The sequence below is a fragment of the Pinus tabuliformis genome, chromosome 7 (assembly GCF_031772625.1).
Source record: "Pinus tabuliformis cultivar Carrire ecotype Pingquan chromosome 7, CPIR1, whole genome shotgun sequence".
NCBI classification, from domain to species: Eukaryota; Viridiplantae; Streptophyta; class Pinopsida; order Pinales; family Pinaceae; genus Pinus; species Pinus tabuliformis.
Window position 1 is genome coordinate 96428918 of NC_142293.1, and position 25495 is coordinate 96454412.

Here is a 25495-nt window from a genome sequence, read left to right on the forward strand (position 1 = left end):
CAAGTCCTTGTCATATCCAAGACCAGTTCTATGTTTTTTGTGGACAAGTTGTTCCCAAGGTGTGATGATGGGCTTGGGAAGTGCAGACTGAGCTTCTGCATCTGCATGTACAACTGCTGCTTTATTGGGCACTGGATCTAAATCAATTGTAACATTGTTTTCTTACTGTTTATGGGAGTCTGTTTCAATCTTCTAAACAGAAACAGGTTCAGAATGATGACTCCAATGCTATAATTATTCTTGTTGTAGTTGAGATTCAAGCTGCAAAAAATTCAATCTGTTCTTGTGCATATTGTAGACATGTTTGAATGTCCAAAAGGGAGGCTTTGCTAATTTTGATTGTGCTATCAGCAGTGGACTTGATTAGAGTTTTCAGTAACTCTAATAAGCCATGAATTTTTGCCATTATTCAACCAAACAAATGGGCAAAGTTTTAAGGAACCAAATGCACAGTGTTGTTGCAAATCCGCACCAGAACAATATGCCAATCAACAATAGTAACCACCAATTTGTTGTAATACAAAATGATAATGCTCAAAAGAAATAAAATGGTAAATTGGTGATGAATATTTTAAGGATTGTTCTTCAATAATAGACTCAAGCTACAAAAGGGCTTATCAGATTGATAGTTTTAATAGGAAATACTATCTCCAAAAATATGGGTGTCCTTCACCTATAAGCAACTCAACTATGAATATGATGTCAAGGACAACTTTAACATGCTCTTCTATCGAGTATTGCTTGGGCCTTTTCTCCACTCGAGTAACCTTTCTCTTTAAAGTTCATTCGACACTCTTATGCATGTTGGCAACTCCATTATTTGACCCATCTTAACTAACCATCAAGTGTTCTTGTCAGATCATTATACAACGCAAGATATTTTGACATGAACTAAGTTATACCAATATAATGCAGTGAATACACAACATATAATGGATTCAACCAAGACCGATTCCAAGCATAATAATAGGTGCCATTGCAGTGGAAAAGAAAACTTATAATAAGCACTATGGAAACTGCGTAGAGGATATTCAACTGTCCCTAATCAATCTTGAACAACAAGAATATTTTACCAGTAATATATAACTTAATTCGATCATTCAAGGCACACTCAGGATGCGAGGAACATTAATGGATCGTTATGTATTTTGCCAAAATGTGATCATCTCCTGGTCAATTATAATGTGAAGCCCACTAGCAAAAACGTCCAAAAATCAGCTCAGACTCTAAATTCCGAGAACTAGTAAGAAAAACACTATTATACATGGCATGCAGATGGCAACTTCGGTATTGGATACATTCCACTTGAAAAGGCTTGAACCTCCTTCACCATACAGATCATTCCACTGAAGTAGCTCTGTCACATTTGCAAACAATAGGTCCTGGTTCGAGTCTCTCAGCTCTCTCCAAAGGAATTTTGTGGGTCATTTGCAGGTGAAGACACTATGGTGAAGGCTTATCCCACCATAAGTGAGGAGAACAAGGCTACCATTGGAAGCTCTGAGCTCTTATTGCAGAGAAGATCTGTGCACCGATCATGGTTCGAATCACATGGCATAGCGTTGGGACTTAGGATGATGAGATATGGGGTCGAGCTTGCCCATGGTGCTAACAGTGGTCAGAATCCTTGCTGCGAGATTGAATACAATGGCAGTGTGACCTCTTTCTTCTTCTTCAATTTACCTGCAATTATCTCATCTCCGAAACAGATATCTAAAAACAAGCCCTCAAGACCTCATCAATAGTGCATTTCGATAGCTTACCTTGCTATAGTCCGTGCTCTTCCTGAGATACGATGGCATGAATATGCTGTTGGAGTTTTTAATCAGCTGGTTGCAGTGTAAATTCGTGGATACGCCATACACTCTGTTGACAGAAAACTTCACGTACCTCAAGAATCCCTCGAAATCTGAAAGACTATCAAACGCACGGTGATCCAGGTGGCCACAGAGGGCACGGATAAGGAAATCCTGGCTATGACAATCGATGGATGTGTATTCTGCAACGTCAATCGACAATCGAGCCTGAGGTCATCACTAAAATAAGAGCAATGTGAGACCGCTGTAGCAATGTAAAACCCTGGTCATGACGCGCCCCGTTTCCACTTTTCCTCCTCTATTGTTTGTGGAGAAATACATCTGAAATATCCACACTCACCACACCAAGGTAGTGCGCATGTATTAAAACGAAAGTGTGATAACAACTATTTTAATATTTTCCAGAACCTTAAATATGCTTTTGAAATCCACAAGCTGGAGAATGAGATCATCGACTTGATTCAGCAATAGCGATTCAACACCAGCGATGGAGAATTCGAAAAGCAAAAGGATATCCAGCCCAAGAAAGTTTCACTAGAATTTTATTTTATTTTTTGATCGGTTCAACAATAGAGATGACGAAGGTGAAATACAGAATGATATTTTCAATATCCAGTCCCACTGCAGATTTTCTCCGAGCAGATCGACAATGGATCTAGTAAGAAGAAGCGGTCAGCTTCTGTCTATTTTTTTTTAATATGTCGACCAAGAAAACCCCATCTGAGAGCCTCGGAAAAATGGAGGAAATCAGCTAGGATGAGTGGGTTCAGTGGCTGAATTTTCAAAGGCTGCATTTGGTTGTGCACATTTGTTTGGAAGCCATGCCTTCCTTCTCAGAGGCTCCTCCAGGCCACGGTAACAGCAGCGTTGGTATCGCAAGCATTATTAGACTATGTCAGTGAGCGTTTTGTATGTCAGTGAGCATTTGGTATGCAAGTGGAGCAGTGACATGAGTAATAATAGTGAATAACAGGTGGAATAATGATGCGGTCAGGCCAATGGAAGCATCAGCGTCAGAGCTGCCAGGATTTTCTATTTACATTAGTGTGTGCAGAGAATGTAGCTAAAATATGGCTGATAGGATTTCAAAATAGAGAATTTAATTCTCAAAGGGCCAGGACTACGCACAACAAAGGAATGGCAGAGCAGATAGAGGTAACAACCTCTATTAAGAAATGCTCAAAAAGATATAATCAAGAGGAGATAATTGGTTTACAAAGGCCACAAAAACAGGTGGCTCACACTTGAGCAGGGCAGGAGATTGCCTGCTTTGATACCATGTTAAACACACACATGGCAGCAAGAGAATCTGAAGGATAAAACATGAGAGTAAATTTTTATTAACAAATGATTTACATTTATAGTACATGTTGTGACCATTGGGTTCCACATCCCAAGGTCTCTTGGACTCCTTTTGTCTATTCGGCTTCCACACTAACCCATTAAGGATTAGGTGTCCAACAGAAAGTACCGTGTTTCAGGTGAAGGTATGGTTGTGTTTCAGAGGGAGAATGGAGCTCCTCTCACATTGACTGATGTAAAGTATGTGCTTGGACTGAAGAAAAACTTGGTATCAGTCGCGATGTTGGAAGACCAAGGCTATGATGTAGTCTTCAGTAAAGGAAAGGCATTCTTGAGACACATAGCCATGAGTCAGACCAAGAGGATTGGGATTCAAGTGAAGAATCTCTACAAGCTGGAGGTATATGACCGTCCTGCATTGAGTTCCAAAGTAGAATTGGTGCAAAGCCAAAATATTGGTGAGTTATGGCATAGAAGGTTGGGCCACTTGCACCATGGAGCCTTGAAGATAATGCAGTAGATTTCTACTAGACTTCCCAAAGGTAAACTTGAGCAAGTGGACACATGCAAAAGGTTGTACCTTGGGTAAGTATGCAAAATATTTGTGATCGAGACAGTTGAGCTGAAGAAATCTTGGAGCGAGTTCATACAGATGTATTTGGACCATTCTTGACATCCTCCACTGTGAAAAAAAGGTATTATGTGATTTTCATTGATGATTTTTCTTGTAAATGCTAGATCTATTTCATGCAAAATAAGGATCAAACCTTCTCGAAGTTTTGTGAGTTCAAATATTTGGTTGAGAAAGAATCAGGGCCTTGAGAAGCTACAATGGTGGAGAGTATGTCTCTCAAGAGTTTAAGGACTTCTGTGCAGTGGAAGGAATTAAACGGGAATTGATGGCACCTCATAACCCACAACAGAATGGGGTGGCTGAGAGGAAGAACAAAACGATTGTGGAGGAAGATCGGGCGATTCTGCATGACCAAGGCCTACCATTTCATTTTTGGGCTGAGGCATGCCACACAGCAGTCTATTTGTAGAATAGAATCCTGCATTGCATTCTTGGGATGAAGACACCAGATGAAGCTTTCTCCAAGAAGAGACCAGATGTGAGTCACTTTAGGATCTTTGGCTCATCGGTATCTTGCCATGTCACCAAGGATGTCGAGAAGAAACTTGAGCCGATAGCTAAGTTGGGGGTACTTTAGGGGTACACTGATACACCTCACAACTATCGAGTGTACTTGCATACCAGTCGAAGGACATTGGTACATAGAGATCTAAAGTTTGATGAGCAAAAGGCCATGTGAGTCTCCCTTGAGAGGGAATTCCAACTACAAGCTGTGGAGGAACTTTTGGTTCCTAAGGAGGAGGAGCTTGAGACTAATGCGGAGCAGCTGCATGCAAATGTTCTAGGAGTGGAGGCATCCACTCAAGCAGAGTCTTCCAGATATGGGTGGAAGCGCTCAATGGAAGCTGACAGATTATTGTCGGATGCGAGAGAGAATGTGGGAGAACCATCTTCTCAGTGTAGACAGAGAAGGTAACCTGATAGGTACACTAGATACATGGCCCTTGTTGGGGAATGTGTTGAGACCAAGCCATCTTCCTTTGAGGAAGCAATGCAACAACTAATTTGGGTTGATGCTATGGTGGAGAAGGATGACTCCATAGTTTGGAACAGTGTTTGGGATGTGGTTCCAAGACCAAAGAACAAGTCAGTTGTGAGTTCCCATTAGCTTTACAAGGTAAAGAAAGCTGTTGATGGTAGTGTGGAGAAGCATAAGGCAAGGTTTGTGGCCCGTGGTTTCTCACAGGTTGAGGGAATCGATTATGATGAGACTTTTGCTCCTGTAGCAAGGTACTCATCTATCAGATCGATGTTGGCACTATCAGCACAGATGGGTTGGAAGATCCATCAGATGGATCTGAAGAGTGCATTCCTAATTAGCAAGATTGAGGAAGAGGTGTACATAGAGTAGCCGGAAGGTTTTGAGTCCTTCGATCATGAGTTCCATGTGTGCCAACTCAAGAGAGCTTTATACAGACTAATGCAAGAACCTCGTGCTTGGTACACCAAGATCGAAAACTACTTCATCGGGTTGGGCTTCACAAAGAGTGAAGCGGATGTGAACTTGTACCACATCATGGTGGAAGGTAAGAAGTTGATCATTGATCTTTATGTTGATGATCTGATATTGACAGGTGATGATCAGTCGATCATGTCTTGCAAGGAGGACCTTGAAAGAGAGTTCGAGATGAAAGACATGGGTCTCATGCACTACTTTCTAGGCATGGAGGTGTGGCAGAAGTATGGGGAAGTGTTTGTGTCTCAAGGAAAATATGCCAATGAGATACTCAGGAGATTCCACATGGAGAAGTGCAAGCCCATGGAGACTCCTCTAGCAAGTAATTGGAGGAAGGAGAATGCTACTTCAGGAGAAATAGTAGAAGCTAGTGTGTATCGTAGCTTGGGTTCACTGATGTACTTAGTGAACACATGACCAGATTTGTGCTATGCAGTGAACTAGCTGAGTCAAGCTATGGATCAACCTGCCAAGCCATTTTGGAAGGCAGCGAAGCATGTTTTGAGATACCTCAGAGGCACATCTTAGTATAGATTATGGTACAGACGGTCAGAGGGAGTGAAGCTACAGGGCTTCACAGATGCAGATTGGGCAAGGAGTCCATCAGATCGGAAGAGCACATCAGGAGGAATTTTCAACCTTGGTTCAGCTACAGTTTCTTGGTACCACAGGAAACAAAGGTCAGTTGCACTCAGCTCAGGAGAGGCTGAATACATGGCTACAAGTCAAGCAGCATGTGAGGCCATTGGATGCGTAGTTTTTTGTTGGTTCGTTTGATCAGAGGATGGATCCAACTATGATATATTGTGATAATCAGAGTTGTATCAAACTCTCTAAGAATCCATTATTTTATAATAGGTCCAAGCATATCAACATTTGATATCATCATCTCAAAGACTGTGTGGTGAGGAGGATCATGTTGTTGCAATATATTTCAACCGAGGAGGAAGATGCTGACATTTTGACTAAGGCATTGTCAAAGTGTAAATTCAATTTCCATAGAGACAGGATCGGGGTGGCAGATAATCCCTTTCTTGTTGAGAGGGAGTGTTGAAAATAGCAACAAGAAATGCTAAAAATAACATTGCTATAGATAGCATTTCAGGATATATTCCAATTTTAATTTGTCCTTGAATTAAAATTGAGAATTAAAATTCGAATTTAGTCTCACCAGTTATTTGAAAAATAATTAATTAATTCATAGTGAGTTAAGTAGTTGGTGAAATTCAAACATGAAGTCTTTGTGAAGTTATGCAACAGTTATCCCTTTGATTGAGGAAGTTATCCCTTAATTAAGGAGATAAGGATGAGTTGTATTTGAGTTGTAATTAGTTAGCTCAGTTAACTGAGTTAATTCCATTTAAATTAGTTCCAAATAGTTGGAGGAACTAATTGTGAGTTCAGTCAGTTAATGCATGCATGCATGCAACTAGTGTTGTCCAGATAACTAAATATTCTCTCATAAATAACTCACGCATGTCAGTTTAGACAAGGACCTAGTTGAGATTGAAGGCAGGGACAGTGTACTATCAGTTGCAAGAATATTCCCATGAGGCTCTTGCATGCAGAAGGAATTCATTCCTTGAGGATTGCATAATTTCTATAGAGGTTAGAGCAGTGTGTGAGGTGAGAATTACATAAGTTACAGTTGGAGGACCCAGGGAAAACTGTGCAAGGAAATAGGAGGCTTGGAGGACAGAGGAGAAGGCATATGTGTTGTCTATTCTGTCTATGAGCAGTAGTGAGGGATTGTACTGAGAGCTAGATAGCTGGGAGAGCTAAATATTTGTGTAATCCTGAGATATTTACACTTGTATGATAATACAGATAGCGGGGTTTTTAGCTGAGGTTTTCCCCAGAGTATTCTTCTTTGTTTCATGTGTGATTGTTTCTTCTTCTTTGTTATATGTGTTCTATTTGATCTTGCTCAAAAATCAATTAAGCTTCCTCAAGTTTGATTGTAGAAGTAGATTAAGTATTTTTCTTTACTACATTGCATAATCAGTTTAATCTACAGTGATAATTTCTACATTAGAGGCATAGCACACAGTACCTAGTCCAAGGCCTAGAAGCAATGTTTCTCTGGTACTTTTCTTTAAAATGCATCCAAAAAGAAATCAACATCAGTTAGCCCATCATAATGAGGCAGATTCCTAACTTCGGATGATACATAGGGCAGTGATTTCGTCATCATATTACAACATAGCGTTGAGACTTCATGCAGCTGGTTCTACTAATGCTCCAATTCTTCATTCGAATCTGACATACAAGGGCTTTAGCAATCCCATGCAATGCGTTCGTCTGCTTTCAGAATCACCCAATCCTGGTCTTGTGGCATTATCTTGTAAATCTGGTCCAGATTGTCATCACTTTCATAATCTCAGATTGGTTCTGTATAGCGCGGTCCCTCCGCGGGATCCAGTGGCAACACTACGCAAAGCGACTTGTTTTTAAATATCATCTTCCACTTATTTAGGTTGATTACCCCATTCTTGTCAGTGACCCAATCAATTCCAAGGAGTGCAGGGTAGGGATTTCTATCATCCACAATCTCTATTACCTCAAAATCCACTAGCATGCTTGTACCCTCAATGTAAACTATGACCCCTTGCAGCCTCCCCATTGGGATAATTCTCTGTTGATTCACCATTCTTAACTGTATCGGAGACCACTGGAGCATAGGTCTCCCCATTCTCTCCCAGGTTTGTTTTGGCAAAACATTCACGTAGAACCCCAGATCTAGGATAACTTGGTCCATCTCGTATTCCCCTATCTACGTGAAGAGTCTCATCTCCTGCCTAGTCCTTGCCTTGTGCTTGCCAAGATTCCTAACCATGCGCGGTTCACTAGTAGCACTATCCTTACCAACACACTGATTGATTAATTCCTGTGGGCCCTTCACAACCTTACTGTCACAGAACAGTTTCATGTAGGTCTCCAAGAATGTGGTAAGCATGGATGGGTCCTTTTCTTCAACTGGTTTCTCCTGACTTCTGGAGGTAGAGGCCTCGGCGAAGCTTTTCTTTGCTTCCATAAATTTTTCTTTTGCGTACTCCAAATCAAGCCTAGTCTCCTTCTCTGTTGCTTTGCGGACCCTACACCTTCTGCAGGATGCTTCCCTTTATCCTCCGCAATCATGGTTCCTCTCCATGGCATAATGTTTACCTTAGGTTCTTCCTCGCAAGGCTCAGCCCTCATCATCTAGAGGTTTTATGTCGGTTGCGGAGGCTGCGCCCCCTTTTCACGAATCTTAGCCAACAATATTTGGCAATCCTCAGTCACATGGTTAAATAGAGTACAGTAGCGACATGAAAATCATGCCGGATTCAAATAGCCCCTCACATAGTGTCCTGGGCCTCCACAATTGTAACAAATCAACTATCCTCAGCCTCTCCCAGGCCCTGCTCCACCTCGGTGTCGGTTGCACCCCTGATATTTGCCTTGCGTTCCCCCAACACCTTGGTCTGGAGGTTGCGTTTATATCTGCATTCTATATGTGAGTTTCCTATCCATCATCAATTCATAACTTCAATAGTTGCACACGCCATGGCCTACTGATTGACAGAAATTGCAAAACAGTTGTTGCGGTGTTTGTACAAATTTCTGTAGCAGATGGAAATTATCAGTCATGTGTTTCCCTGCTACCTGACATTTAGCACACTGTAGCACAGGCCCTAGACTTGTCCCTGTTGCAGCCTCCAGTCATAGAGGCATTGATCCTCCTACTGCAACATAGTTCACGACACTGGGTAGTGATCCTTGTCATGGACCTGACCCTTGCATTTTATGCACCAAACCTCTTCGCAGGCCTCTAGCCAAGAAGTTTTGTCCTGCTTCAGACTTTGCATTTTGAGACAAAGGTTTTGCAACTATGCATGAATCTGTTGAACCCCTAGATTCAGATCTTGCATCGGCATTTCGTGCACTCTCATTGCAATCTCCAAGGTTTCTGCCCGAGTCGTAATCTTTAGTTGTGACAGCGCAACCCTTAGGTGAGGCAGGAGTGAAGCCACGAACCACTCAGGATGTTTCCCATCCGTCAAATTCATATTAGCTTCACGGAATTTAAACTTCAATCTCTGATCTAAATCCCAAGGGGTCTCACCTAGTTGCATCGTTATTTCCTTGAATCCCACAATTGATTGCACTTCAAACTTAGGCCTACTGAATTCTTTATTCAGTGCGGTCTGGATCTCTGCCAGCGTAGCTGCCTCATTATCATTAGAGTCTTGATGTACCAAGTTAGTGTGTGATCCTACAAAGCACTAACCAATGTTGCCTTCTTCATGTGATCATCTGCAATGCCCTGAGCTTCCCATACAGCCTTTATGACGAACCAAAATTGGTCTGGGTCCTAATTCCCTATGCCCTTGAATACAGGTAGTTCTAAAAAGTTCATCATAATGAATAGTGGAGGTGGAAGGGGTGTGGGTGGTTGTGTGAGTAGTGGAGGCAAGGATGGAGGTGGTGTGGATGGCTGTGATGAGGTTAGAGGTGGTGTAGGTATTCGCAGGAACCCTCGTATTATCAAGTGGGCAGCACTCAAGGGAGAAATTTGCAGTGTCCCTTTGTCGTCACTTAAACGGAGTCCGATCAGTAGGCTATACTCAAGACATTTTCTTCCTCCATCCCTGAAATGTTTTCTGCTTCGCATTCCAAACATGAAGGTAACTGCATAACCCCTTGTTCGCACAAGAGCATCTTAATCCAGGTATTCAGTGATTTTAAATACTTACCTCGCGGTCCTTTGAAAAAGCGGCACCCTGCTTCGCTATAACTGATAGAGGTATTGACTGCAAACTCAGTCACAAATCCTCCTATGATGTGGTCGATCAAATGGTTGACAACGTGCGTGATCTTATCCTCAGAAGCTTCTAACTTCCTTACTAGCTTCGGTGTCCAAACAATCAGCTTTTCAAGCCTCCACCTTCCTTAATCGTCTGCGAACTTCACGATCCACTCGTATAACTCAATCGGGGAGGAACAGAAGAAGATGTTGTGTATTTCTGTGTACAGGTATCTATCTAACCATTGTTCTTTCATCAATCATGGGTTCTTATTTTATTGCGTCGTGAATTCGTGGATATTTCTATCCAACCAGGTTTCAATTTCTTTCTTAGTTGGATTCCAATGGTATGACATCACACATCTCTCATGCAGATCCCGATCCCGGCAACAGAACCATTTGTTTGCTTGATGGGCCCTGACCCAGGTTCAACATTAGTCAGCCAAGAAAATCCCTACACTACTAGACCTTTCGGCATCGGCCTGTGGAGCGCAGACTGAAGTCTCACCTGAAGCAGTATGGGGGGATGCAGGAATGAAGTTTCCACACCCTTAGATGGTCATGATGTCGGTTCGTACTTCCTGATCCTGCCTTCGTGCATATCGATAAGCCTTTAGGGCTTATCGATGTTCCTTCTCCTCCATCCTTCAGTACCTCCATGAAGGTACTTGACTAATCTTCATGTAGCCCTAAACCGAGGTCTAGGAACTTACGTGCCTTTGTGACTATGTTACTGTATAATCTCCCAAGTTATCTTAAGCGTTACCAAATCTACCATGCACTTACAATTACCTTCGCGTAATCCTTTACTCTTGCTTGCATTCAATTAATGGATATAATCAAATACATTCGCGCATCAAATAAGCATTAAAATGTAAACCTAGATCATAACATAATATAATTAGATGCATTAAACAGAGACAAAATACACAGTGATTGCAAAATAATTCTCTTTATTGATATCTCAAGTTTAGTACAGACTCTATCCGCCCTTCTCACACAGTTGCAGGGGTCCGCGCACTCAACTGCAAAGCCTCTACCTATGCTAAGACTCATGAAACACTTAGAACCTTGATGGGCCTCTAAATTAGACATAAATTAAGGCCCATGCCTCTAAATTAAACAATAAATTAAGGCCTATGACCATCCTTCAGCACATTAAACCTCTCTTTTTGCATTAGATAATTTATTTTTAACTTTAATATATTCATTAGGAAGGTTTATGAATAATTGGATATTTGTGCCTAATATTACTTCTTTTTGTGGAATATTATGAGAATATTGGGCATATGATGAAGACTTGGAGGAGGAGATCATCTAGGGACTCATTCCCTACTATTGGAGTATCAATAATAAACAATAATTCAACAAGATATTATGGAATTATGGCACAAATGGTGGAACTCCAATGATTGAGCAAATCTAGGAATGTGTTCCACTAATCAAGGGATCAGATCCACCAATCAAAGGGACTAGATCCACTAATCAAGGGATTTTTGTGGGGAAAGCTTCCTCCATTCATGGGGAATGATTCCTAATCATTTTGTATAAGTACCAAGTCGAATTTTCCTCTAGGGGACTTTTTTGGATCTTCATACTTTTAGATTTTGATTAGTGTTATGATGTGGAGAGCTTGTAGTTTTGCAACTCCATTGTATTTTCTGGAAGAGATGTAATTCTTTTGATAAAAATAATTAAGATTGGTGTCATGTTCAGCTTATAGATCTTGTTCTCCTCTATAGGTCTATGAGTTTCCTTAGGCTTGGCCATCCCAGGAACCTTAGAGCCCTTTTTGTATCATTGTCTTTCCTTCTTTTTATTGCTTATTTACATGCATCTCTAGTTCTTATGTCTTTCTATTTCTACATTTAGTTTCTTGTTGTAGGATTGATTTAATGGTTAAGTGATAAAAATAGAGATTGAGTTGTCAATGCAGTTAGGATAGGATTTGATTCATAAAAGAGGTTAGGATGTAATGACAAAGACCTTAGATGATCGAGAATAGAGTGAGTAAGCGAGAGGTGTGACAGATATAGGGTTTGAGATTGAAGCAGAGGTCAGAAAGACTATTATAATTGAGCCAAGAGGGCCAAGACTATGTAATTTCCATTTTGTTGAATAATTGATTGAAGTGTGGTGTAGACGCACTGCTTTGGTGTAGGAATTCATTTGTCTCTGTGTATCGGTGTTCTGGACCTTAATCGGGTGTTTTTCTCTGTTTATGTGTTTTATTGGTAAAATCACAGTCAATTAGCATTAAGAGTTAACACTAATATTTAGCACTAAACCCTTGGTTAAACATATTTCTGTAGGTTCCATATCAATTAGCATTAAGAGTTAACACTGATAGTTAGAGTTAAACCCTTGGTTAAGCATCTTTCTTTAAGTTCCGTATCGATTAGCGGTAAGCGTTAACCCTGAGATTAAGTGCTAAACCCCTAGTTAAACATCTTTTCCTTAAGTTCTATGTTGAGCACCTGGGCAGTTTTCCAAGGATGGTATGTGGTATCTCTCGTGCCCTAAAGGTGGGAAGCAGTATTCAGAAATTTCATGCGATTACCCTTAGCGGGCGACACGTAGCATAAGAAAACAACTTTTCTCATGTGCTTTCGGAGTATTAACGGTCATGCAAGATTTCGTGTGAGATTGCGCGACATCCGTTTGATTGGATGGGTCGCATCCATGGTGGATATTGGCCTTTCTAGTTGGCGAGCGGGTTGCGCGATAGCCATTGAATCAGATGGGTTAGATCCGACAGTAATTGCGTCGGAAGTTGCACACGATTTAATATAGATTTCGAGCACGATGTTTTATGGACTTTGATTTAATCTAGTTGAATTTCAGATCGATCATAGGTATTTGTTATGAAAGGATGAGATCCGACGGTAATCACGTCAGAAGATGCACATGATTTAATCTAGATTTCAGACGCGATAAAGTTTTGAATAATATAAAATTTATTTGGGATCCGTTCATAACGTCAAAGAGTTGAGAAACACAATATCCATTGGATATGGCGAAGTGAGATCAACGGAGAGGATTGAAGCACTTGATAAAGTCAAATAATCAGGACCCTCAGGGTGAAAATCTACGTACAAAATCTATTTGTGCACGTTGATTGGTTACAATGCTAAATCGTAGTCCAATTACAGCCTAACACCTCATTTTCATTAAGACAAAATGACAAAAATATTAAAATAAAAAAGAAGTTATTTTATTCATTTACATGTACAAAAGTAGAAGGTTTGATGGTTTGAATCTACATGCTTAGGACAGTAGGATTTCATACATGTTAACTTAGCATTCTTTTGCAGCAAAGCCTCTTAGGAGTAGTTAGAAAATGTCATGTTTTAGCATTTGATTTCATTCTCTTTCCTTGTACTCTCTTTCTTGCAATAAGTTAAGGTTCCATTTCAAACATTTCATCTTATGCAATTAGTTTAGGATTTGACTTCAATACATGGACTCCATTACATCATGATAGCAAAGGACATAAGCCATATATTTTTGGTACTCTTTCACATATACAACTCACAGAAATATATGTATGAACTAGTGGAGGCCAAGTAGTTCGAGGACCTACAATTTAATCAGATTTAGCAGAGAAATGAAATAAGAGAAGGAGATAGAATAACTCATCATATAGAGCTTGAAACATCAAGAATTCTATACTTATCTGAGTTAAAGATCGAGATAATGGATGAAAGAGGATTGGGTGTAATGATTCATGGAGTGCAATTTTAAAGAGATAATCTCAAAGATACATACATGCATGTGCATTAACGAGTCAATACAAATGAATCTATAAGAACATATGAAACATTTCTAGCAGCTACAATTACATGAAATTAGAGAGGAAACATGAACATAATGGAATTTAAATAAAGAGGGAACATATTGTAGTACTCGAATGTAGGAATCACCACCATTTCATTAATATTTTGAAAGATGCAAATCTTGAAGTCATACTGTCTCATAAACAACATGTAGTTAATATTTAGGATTCAAACCATTTCTAAGTGTTTCTTCCTCCCTTTTATAAGGAGAGGGAGAACATGGAAATTAAAAAATATCTCAGGCTAGAGCTTCCAGCTGCCTGCATGACTAGTTGTCTCAGTTTGTAGGCTTTGTCGCCTCCAATTATTACAACAGAAAGATCATTTTCTTGAAAATAAAATAGAATGAAAATAGCAATAAAAAACAACAAAACATAATTAACAAGTGAAATTGAAATGATGGTCCTGTAAAAATATCTCCACATCACTCTCTTTGATGGCTTATGGTCCAACCGCATTTCTACTACATTATGCCTCATTCTCTCTCCTACATTATGCTTCATTCTCTCTCGACCAGTTCCTTGTCACTTTCAGTCCTAATAGTTTCACTTCTTCTCTTACCGGAAGCGGAAATGATCACCCATGATGGTCATAAGAGATTCAGAACATAGCTTCCAACTCATCCACCCCCTCTTACATTCTTTCTCAGGCCAATGGAACTCAATCTGCCTAGTGAAACGATCATACAAGTGTATCGGAGCTCAGAGATCGGGGGTTTTAAACTGAACAGACTCTGTAAAATTTGAACATCGATCTCGTTTGGTCCCCTATGGTTTATCCCTTTTCAGTATCTCTGCATCATAGGACCGAGGGTTGTGACCTGGGGCTTAGCCTTTATATCGGATTTTTCTTATCAGCGACTTGCAATCAGAGACTTAACTTAGAGTGATGTGATATCAACTTTCAACAATTTCCAATCGCGGACCACCCTCTACACTTAGCCATTGGTTTCTTTGACTCTTTATGTGACTATGGGCCAGCCCCTGTATTGGAGCCCCTTTATTGGAAAATCACAATCAAAGGTTTTACTTTGTTTAACAACATGATTCGACCTGTAAACTTTGATTTTTGATCTCCAATGTGATGCCATCCACTGCCACGTGTCACCTTGTGAGTGGTGAAACGTGTCACCCTGTTTTGGCCCCTTATGACCCCTCAAAACGTTGAATCTGCATGCTATGTGTCCACCATACTTCCATGTCATGCTGACATCAGCATCACATGTCTTTACCGGATCCAATAATACTCTGCCACATGGCCCCCTAGAGGAGAGAGAAACGGCCCATTTTCCCCTAGTTTTTCAATGATTTCCTTTGCAAATCATTTTTGGCCCTTCTTGGTGATTTACGCTTATCGACATATTCATCCCACAATTTCTTAAGATTGGTCAAGTTGAAATCGCCGATTTCTGATTTGCGATATGTTTGGGCGGTTGCGATTGCCGATATGTGAGCCTGCCGATGCGCCATATGGGACCTCTGATTTGCAATGAGACAGGACCTTCGATATGCCAGGACCTTACCCTTGGTCGTTTTCTCTTTGTTTTCTAACTTTCAAAGGGCAGCTTCAATCTGCTCTAAATTCTCATCCAGAAGTCCATTAATGGATTTCCATATATCCTTCAAAAGCCTATTCTGAGCACTATCCAATGGAGGGACTGATTTATCTTTGAGATATTTTGTGGCTTGGGAGATATCTTCAAACTTTACTTGTATTTTTCACTTTGGACAATTGAAAACACATATGGCAGTGAGTGACAACATTAGCTCCATATGGGTATGGGGCATTGAATTGCAATGCGTCAAGAACCAGCAGTTTCTGAACTTATATTTTTGGGCATGGAGTCTTTTTAAATAAGTGAAAATTTTGTGAAAGTCAATTTTGAATAGAAAACTGGAAATTTCATATGATGATTACAATGTACACACCAGTATTTACAATTAGTGAAAGATAGGTATCTTTAACTCTTGAAATAGAGTTTGAGGAACTGACCATTTACTGGTAGCTCCAACAACTCACCTTCCACATTTTTGAGTAGGTATGTATTATTTCCTTTTTCCTCTGAAATTTTCAAAGGGCCAAGCCAAAGGGAATCAAATTTTCCGTGTTTACCTTTTTCTTCCTGTCGGACTTCCCATCAGAGAACTAAATCTCCCAGTTGAAGAGGTCGATCTTTGGCCCTTTTGTCAAACAAGGATTTCATCTTTTGTTGGTAATTTGCCAATTTAGCCCCCACATATTACCTATTTTCATGAAGCTCAACCAGTTGGTTTATCCTTTGTGTCAAAGCACTTGGCTCCTCTTCAGCTTCTTGTAGTAACTTCACCACTAGCATTTCTAATTGGATTAGGAAGACTACAGCCTTACCATACACTAGCTCAAAAGGTGATTTTCTAGTGGAACATTTAGGAGTCACTCAGTTAGCCTAGAGTGAAAACTTCAATTGGGTGTCCCAATTCCTCTGATTTTCGGTGATGGTCTTCTTCAGCACTCTCACCACAGTTTTATTTGAGGACTCAACTAAACCGTTTCCTTGAGGATAGTAAGTAGTGGAGTGCCCTATGATGATATTGAATTTCTGATAGAAGTTGTTGAATTTTTTCAATTTGAAGACCTGGGCATTATCAGTGATGATTTTGATAGGGCAACCAAAACGTGATAATATGTTTTCCTCCATAAACTTAATTACCACTGAGTCTGTAGTGTTTCTAGCTGGGATGGCCTCTACCCACTTGGTGAAATAATCTGTGGCTGTTAATATCCACTTATGTTGGCCACCGGAAGGTGGGTTTATCTCTCCTATGAAGTCTAGTCCCCATTTTCTGAAGGGTTCTTCCACATGCACTGGGATCAGGGGAAGAGGAGAAAGTTTTTGTCTCTCAGTAAAGACTTGAGACTTCTGACATGACTTGACTTGTAAATGCACATTTCCAAACAGTGTATGTTAGTAGAGTCATGCCTTGAGGATTTTGCAAGCTATGGTCTTCTAGTTGTAATGACCTCCACAAACTCCTCCATTAAATTCATCAGTCACTTTATGAGTTTCATCTTCTACCAAACATAACAACGAAACTCCCACCAGGTCTTTCCAGTAGAGTTGACCATTAGATATGATATACTTTTGAGCTTGCAATCTCAATGTCCTATATTTGGATTTATCTAGACCTAGTGGGCACCTTAGGAATAAGAGATAATGGATGATATTCTTATACTAGCATGATCCCTCATATTTAGCATAGATCTTTTGATCTGCTATTTTAATCCCATTTTGTTGAACTTTTGTTCTATCTTCCTCTGTTATCGGGTTCATTCCCAAAGCTTGTCAATTAGATTCTGATAAAATCTTGGTCATCCACTAGCCTTTTATGAGCTTAGTAGGCTTTATGTCTAACTCATATTCCTGTATCTTTTCTATCTACCTACCCCTTTTTACTTCACTGTCTCCTTGCACAAGGATGTCCTTGACCGCTGTCGTTGGGACAAAGGCTGTGATTTCTGACTGTAGCATATATAATTGAAATGCCTAAAAGCTTTGACTAGTGCATATGCTTGTTTCTCCAAGATGTTATATTTCAGCTCAGCATCCCTTAGGACTTGGTTGAAGAAGGCGATGAGTTTCTCATAACCATGCTTATTCTTCTAAAGAAAAACTGCAACAATAATATGTGGAGAAGCAAAAGAAAAGATATAGAAAGGTGTTGAGTAGTCAAGGCTAAGTAGTACCAATGCTTCAGAAAAAGCTTCTTTAATTCTAGTAAAATAATCTCGAGAGGTAGGGATCCATTTTACTTCATTTTCCTTTCTAAGCATATCTGTAATATTGTTCACTATTTCTACATAGTTGGGTATGAACCTTCTCAAGAAATTGGTTGTTCCCAAAAATACTTGGACTTCTTTATTATTTCTGGGTAGAGGAATGTGACTGATAGATTCGACTCACTTAGTATCAATTTTCACTCCTTGCACTACTATGTTCCTAGTAGCTTCCCCTCATTTAGGGCAAACTGAGATTTCTTGGGATTCAAAGATAGTCCATATCTCCCACATTTCTCAAAGGTGAGTTTAAATTGGAGGATGTTATCTTCATCGGTCTTAGAGAAGACTCTGATGTCATCCAAATATATCACTATGAACTTGTCTTGCTATCCTACAAAAGCTATATCCATAGATCTTTGAAAGGTTGCCCCTACATTGATAATATCGAAAGGCATGTGAGCATACATGAAAGTTCCCCAAGGGGTGGTGAAAGCAGTCTTATTCTGATCATCAGGGTGGACTACCACTTGGTTGTAACCAGAGAACCCATCCATCATGGACATTCTAACTAATCCAACCACCTTCTGTAATATGTAATCCATCTTAGGCAGTGGGTAATTGTCTTTCAAAGATTCCCTGTTAAGGTTACAAAAATCTACACATAACCTTATTTCTCCATTCTTTTTTCAGACTGGGACTAGGTTGGCCACCCATTCTGAGTACCTTAAAGGCAATATGATTTTAGCATGTAGAAGTTTCCTCGCTTGAGTAAGAATGGATTAATCTTCCTGAGCTTCTGCTTGCATAGTTTTATTCCACTCTCTAAAGGAATCTTATGTTGTATGATGTTAGTATCAAATGCTTTTAAATCCTCATAAGACCAAGAAAAAACATCCTTATATGTTTTGAAGATATTTAAATACCCATGTTTATATTGTGTGGGGATTCCTTTTGATAGTCTGACCATCTAGGGTTCATCTTCTGAGTCAATATTGCAATCTTCTACTTGTTTGTCCATCTCTGGAGCCATTGTTTTGGAGGCTACATCATTCTTGTTAAATAATATTTCCAATGGAACTAGCCCATGAGGAATAGTATTCCCTTCCAGTTGTAGAATTCTCTGTCCAGCCATTGTGTCTTCCCACGAAGTTGGTTCTTTATCTGCCTCTTTTTCCTCTCCTTGATCAATAATTGAGCTAGTGAACTCCCCAACTACTTCTATAAATAGTTTGATCTACACATCATCCTCGAATACCTGCCAGTGCTTGACATTACCAGGTATAGAGGGTCCGTGTCTGACCTCCACCTCGTAACTAAGGAGAGGATTTTGAGGAGATTTGAAATTTATTGCTACTACCGCAAGAGAATCAGCCATTGTGTTTCCTTCTCTGGGAAGAAATTGGATATAAAAGGCTAGAAAGAAGTTATCAATTAAATCCCATACTTCACTCTAGTAAGTCCTCAATCTGGGGTGTTTATTCTGGCACTAATTTCATATCTGCTTTACAATCATCTCAGAGTCTCCATGCATAGTTCAGCATTCAATACTCATATTCCTTGTTGTTTGTAGCCCAAGGAGAAATTCTTCGTACTTTGCCACATTGTTGATTGCGTCAAACTCCAACGTGAATGAGAGGGGTATTAAGTTACCCTCGGGACTTACCAACAATACTCCTGCTCCATTTCCCTCTTTGGAATTCGCTCCATCAAAGTATAATTTCCATACTTTGTTTTTATTTGTGAGTTGGTCGTCTAAGTGCATCATTAGATTTACCTGTGTTTCTTCTAAGATAGTCTTATCGTCTTCTAGGAACAGGAATGAGAGGTCGCTTTATTTTCCATACACTAGAGAATTTTTAGAGCCTCCAGCTGGGGTCACAGTTTTTACAAATTTGGACTCTCTATACAACCTCTTTTCTTCGCTTCCAAAAGTGGGAGTAGTGGCATAAGTTATATCTAAGTTGATAGAACCCCCCACCTTGGAACCCCAAGGCCTACATAGGAGCATGTCGAATCAAGGGGGAATATCTGCCACTACTATATCCATCACTATGCTCTTCACGAGGAGCTGAGCCAGGTTTACCACCATATCTTTTATCATTCCCAAACATTTGACCCTCTTAGAGTCAAAGGAGTATAGGTCCTTGTAATGTCTACTGATCTGAAAGCCAAGTTGTTCCATCACGGCTAAGGGCATGAGGTTATGCGAGACTCCAAAGTCCAACAAATAGTTATGCAATAAAAGGTCATGAATTACCAAAGTCACATTGAAGGATGCAGTGGAAGAATAAATTTCTTCAACATGAGGCCCAAAAACAACCATTGGACTTTCTTCTTGAAGGTTGAAACAATCATGGGTCTGTACTGAGGTGGATGGAAGCATGAACTAGGAGACTTGAGCTTTATAAGTGGGTTTTTTTAGAATTCAATTAGGGGAACATTGATATTTAACTTCTCGAGTTCCTTTTGAAGATTGAATGCAGACTGGCCCTTTTATATACCCCCAATCTCCACCTCTTTCTTTACCATCATTAGTTTTTATCAGAATGGGTGCCTTCTCTTCTATGCATTCCTTATATTTATTGCATTCCTTATTTAAGGAGACTTTTACTTTGGCTGAGTTAGGGTTCAACTTCCCTTTCCCTTTATTTAACACTAGGGGAATATCTTAGGGAGTAGTTTCCTCTTGTTGTTCAAGTTTCCTTGACCTCTTTTTTGAAGATTTGAGATCATACTTTCGATGTAGTTTTGCTTTCATGAAATCCGAAAATTGTTTACAGTAATCCCCTATGTCCTTCTCATTCACTATTTCTTCTCTATCATGGCACATCTCATGGTGAGTCATGTTTTCCTGTTCCTCCTTAGAGAAGGAGGAATACAAGTTTCTCTGAATCTCATGTGTATCCAGTGGTTTTTCATTGGGATCATCTTCTAAATGTAGTGGAGGAGGGATCTTATTGAGTTGGTCTTTTCATTCCCTTTGAATTATCTGCAATGGTGGCCTTCTGTAATATGGGGTGTAACCTCAGTTGTTACCTTGAGTATTCTGTTTTGGGAGACTCTTGTTCTCCAGCTCAATCTTCACAACCTTGTGCAATAAACTCTTAATGATCTTATCCATTTCTTCCCACTTCATATTTGAATTCTTTACCCTGATGAGAGGAGGATGATTCTTCTTTCCCCCCTTTCTTCTAAGGAGGTTCATTCTTTCCCCTTGACTTCCTGCCAAGGTGAAATTTTCTTCCACCTCAAGAGCAAAAACTTGGAGTTGATCCAAAGTATGAGACTTCCTCTCCCTCAAGGTAAAGCCAAATTCGGACTCAAAGGACCCCACAAATACTACATGAGAAACAGCTTTAGGAATCTTTATCTCAACAGGCAAGTTATTATACTGCTTATTGAATCTTTTTATGAATTTTGAAATATCCTCTTTTGGCTTCTTCCTTATAGCATTGAACTCTGTGAGGATATACTCATGATCTCTCTTCTCACCCCACTTTTGTGTGAAAGAGTCTTTGAGTTCTTCCCAGGTGGTGATGGATGCATTGTGTAGGGATTTAAACCACTTTCTAGCTTCTCCATCAAGGGATTGCACAAAGAGTCTCAAAACCACATCCAATTGTTCTACATTTATATTCTCAACAAAAGCATAGAAGGTTTCAATGTGTCTCTGTGCAGTGTTTTCATCTTCCCCATTGAATCTAGGCAAAATATTTAGGTGGTCCCAAGGCATAGCACTTAAGGGTTGAGGTAAATCAAGAGGGGCATATTTATTCAGTAAAAAACCCGGAACAACCATCAGGATTAATGGAGGGGGATTGAGCTTTTCCAGAGGAACTTGGGCCAAAACCACAGTGATTAGAGTAAATAGACTAAGAGCAGTGTGACTAAGTGTATAGTGGATATTGCTATTATTGAGGATAGTTTTAGATTTTTCAGTCTTAGGAGGAGGTAGAAATGAAACAAAAGGAGTCATAACTAAAATTTCTTCCTCTTTGATCTTTGATTGGCGGACACAATGCTCTAGATCATCTTCTGCTGGGTATGTAAGGACCTTAGGAGTAAAATCTTAGCAGTGACTAACAACATGTTGGGAAATGGATGAGGAAGCTTCAGAGAATGATGAGACAGTAGCATAGGTAGTAGGAGTTTTCTCCTCCAAACTTTCCTGAAAATTAATTTCTATGGGTCAGATACAGAAAGGGTTTTCTGCTGAGAGGTATCTAAGTGAGTGTGAGGCTTTCTAAAAGCTAGGATGATAAATGATAATGAGATTTGTGGAGTCACCAAGGTGATGAGGATGAAATTAGAACGTCTTTACTCACCTATACAAAGAGTTCTTAAATTGTCGTATCCTAGAGGAAAAATCCTTCAATACGTCGCCTGACAATGACGCCAAAAGATGTTGTCGCTTCAAGAGACAACCTCAGATTGCTTACAAGACCAGTGCTGTCATGCGGAAAGAGTCGATATTGTGGACACAACCAACCTCCCTAGAAGCTTAAGGCTTTCTAGTGACAAACAAGACAATTAAGAGCAATCCTTCTCTAAATATGCATTTATCATACAAGAAAACAAGTGTTTAGATCCTACCTGTAACCCAACGCTGTTGTAGTAGTCCAGCTTCGTCGATCCGGATGAGCTCCTCCTTCTCTTCGAAACCTGCATTCACTAACAATCAAACGATTAAATAGCACCTGAATATCTCATAAAACAAAACATATTTAACATACAGACCAAGGAGTATATGAAACAACTCATAAATAACAAATTGTTGAGAAGAATGGACTTATTTGTATTAATAGGAAACAAAAGAAACCATTACAACCTAAGCCTTGGTGTTGTGCAAGTTCCTCCCAGGGTCCAGCAAGAGTTTTCCTTGACTTTGATCAGCTCACCCACTTCCAAATGAAACAAGAAAGGATGACAATCTCTCCTCACAAGCTTCTACAAGGAAGTCCTAATCTCAGCAGCATCTACCCTTATGAATTTTCAGCTTTTCCTCCCCTCCTTTTGGCCCAATGCCTGTATTTTTATAGTGCTGTAGAGGAAGTTAATCAGGTCCACCATCAATGGGATAAGCCCCTCTTTTGGGTGGGTTAGCTCCCCTCTTGATGGGATAAGTTCCTCTTCTATAGGGATACATGAACCATCTGGAGGCGCTCCATACACGTCAAACAAGCTTCTAGAATGCTCTAGAAATAACCACAAGTAACTTTTTTGGAGTGAAACTTGTGCTTATTGACCTTTACAGGAGTACGCACCCATTGCTTTACAGACAGAGCGTACAAGTACGCAGGTATTGTGAACTTGGATTGCGTACCCACGGGTAAGGCTGAGAGAAACTACGTACCAGAGATAACTTGACTTTAAATGACTTTTCTCTCTTTCTTTGAGTTTGACATGGAAAGCAGAGGCATGAGACTTGCCAAGGAGGATAGTATCACAGTTGATGGAGCCATACCGTCTGCAAATAGTCATGGTGACATTTTTTAGTGTAACAGATTGCCCCCTAAAGTGCGAAGCCTGAAGTAGATTTAGGGTTTCAAATTATCTAGGAAGGGTGAAGTACTTTATCATTTCAAGGATTATCTTGCGGAGAGCCTGGTCAGAACCTGCAAATATTCAACACAAAATACATATATAAGATCATATCATCGCTGAGGTAGGCATTCCCATACTCAGATTGAAAACTTTAACTAACAATCTAACTACTGCTCTGATACAGGAATGATTTTGCAGTACATCATAATCATAGACACATGTAGACACAGTATGGACGCAGCCATCTGTTTATAATTAGTCTACTTATACAATGAATACAAAACTCCTCGCAGCCTGGATGGTGGAAACTAGATCCAGGGTCTTCATTTCTACTTCCCGAAATAGTACGATTCTATCCATGCGAATAAATGAGTTGATGTCGAGCATGGTAGAAACCACTTGATTACCAGTCAATGATGTAAACTGTTAACAAGCGTGAGAGAAACCACCAGTGATGTCAATGGTTCTCAAAGTACCCAGTACAATCCATGAGATGTGAATGAATGTGTTGATGTCGAACATGTCACGGAATCCTTCGATCGAAAGTCAATGATGTAAACTGCCGTCAAAGGCGAGAAACCTGCCATTGATGCATGCAGACTTCAAGGTACTGACGATTTCTAAGTCATCTCTCTAGATAATGTGTTGATGTCGATAGAAAGCGACCCGTTGCAGGCAAGCCCACAACACGAAATCATAGCTCAAGTTGGAGAAATGTTTCCGTAAGGTCTGACTCAGGGATGGTCAAAATGGATGACAAATATTTTTCATATGAATGGTTTATTTGCAGAGACATCTTGAACACATAATGACACGACAGATGGCTTGGTGACGATTGACCCAAAGTTAATACCCGGCTGAAGACTTTCAATGTGGTTCAATCAATTGTGAGGCAAAGGATTTCCCAACCCAGGTGAATGAAAAGTGTCGTGTTCAAGAGTGGTAGTAAGGTTTTTCTGTGACAAAGGATAACAAATAGGTTCATTCTTCTCTCTTTTCCCCCACCATTTCTGGCAAGTACCTCTTTATTTTTTACAAGCTTGAGGAGGATAACATATGCTTGATTATAAGCTCATCCTTCGGATGAGTCCAACTTAGTTTAGATTCGAACCCTAAGAAGGAGTGGTTCGTTCCTGTTTGTAATCGAACAGGTCCTCTACTGTGAAATTTTAACGAGTCCAGTATAGGAGAAACTCGGCGTTTTTCAATTTTAGAGAGTCTGAAAAAAATAAAGAAGACTCCAGGGTTGAACTTTTTCGTAAATTTGTGTCTCTCAAGCCCGAAAAAGTATAAAATAATACTTGAGAGAACCGCTTGATCTTGCGACCAAGGAGTACTTTCATGATTAGTGCCTCTGACCTGAAAAGTAAAAAGCGATCAAGGACACGTCGTTTTATTTCCAGTATCGAGTTTGAAACGACAAAAACCCTGCAATCTTTTCCTATTTTTATGGTCAGAAAAATGGGCTATAAGGGGACCGTCTTTTAATTCCGTTTTAATGAGTGTAAAAGAAACGCTCGGCAATATTTTCATGTTTTAGGAGTCAGAAAAGGGCTAAAAAGATGACTCTGATGTTTTGGTTCGTGAAAAATGATAATTTTCTCTGAAAGTCCTTGTCCTTTTGTCCCGCACAAAAACAACACATTACTCATACCTGTTTAAGATAGGCAAAAATGCATTGAAAAATATCTCTATATGGTGAAAAATAAACAAACCTAGCATCCATTTATCCAAAAAACCTATAAAAAGACTTTTTACTATGTCATTTTTACCATTTTACTGTTGAGGGAGAGAAAAGGGCTTTTGACAAGAAACTTCCCGTGGACTTTGCGGAGAATCCGACCGTCGGAATCGAGCGCCGTCTCTTTCAGGTATTTCACAACATCCTCCTCTTCAATTTCATCCGTTTAGAATTTCATTTTAGGCTTTAGTTTGATTTTTTAGAGGGTTTGGGGTTTTAGGGTGCGCTTTTCGGGGTACGCAGGTGCCCCATGGGTGACCTGCGTACCCCGACTTTTTCGTATATGGGAAAAAGGTCGGGGTACGCAGCCCACCTTCAGAACAGCTGCGTACCGCCGCTCTGTTTCTGAACGTGGGGTGCGTACTCCGCGCAAAGCGGATTTTCAAAACCCCAACTCAAAACCTAACCATCAAAATTTGATTTAATGAATTCTAATCAATGTCTTTTGGTGTGTAGATTGCCCACCATGCTAGATTGGCGTGAAAGAGAACACGAAGATGTGGATTTGGCCGCAATTGATCATCAACCCTCCATTGATGCTTTGAAGGCATGCGGTCTCTACAAGTACTGGGCCATACCTGGCATGAGGGCCCAGGTGCCATTCTTGGAGTGGCTGGTTGAAA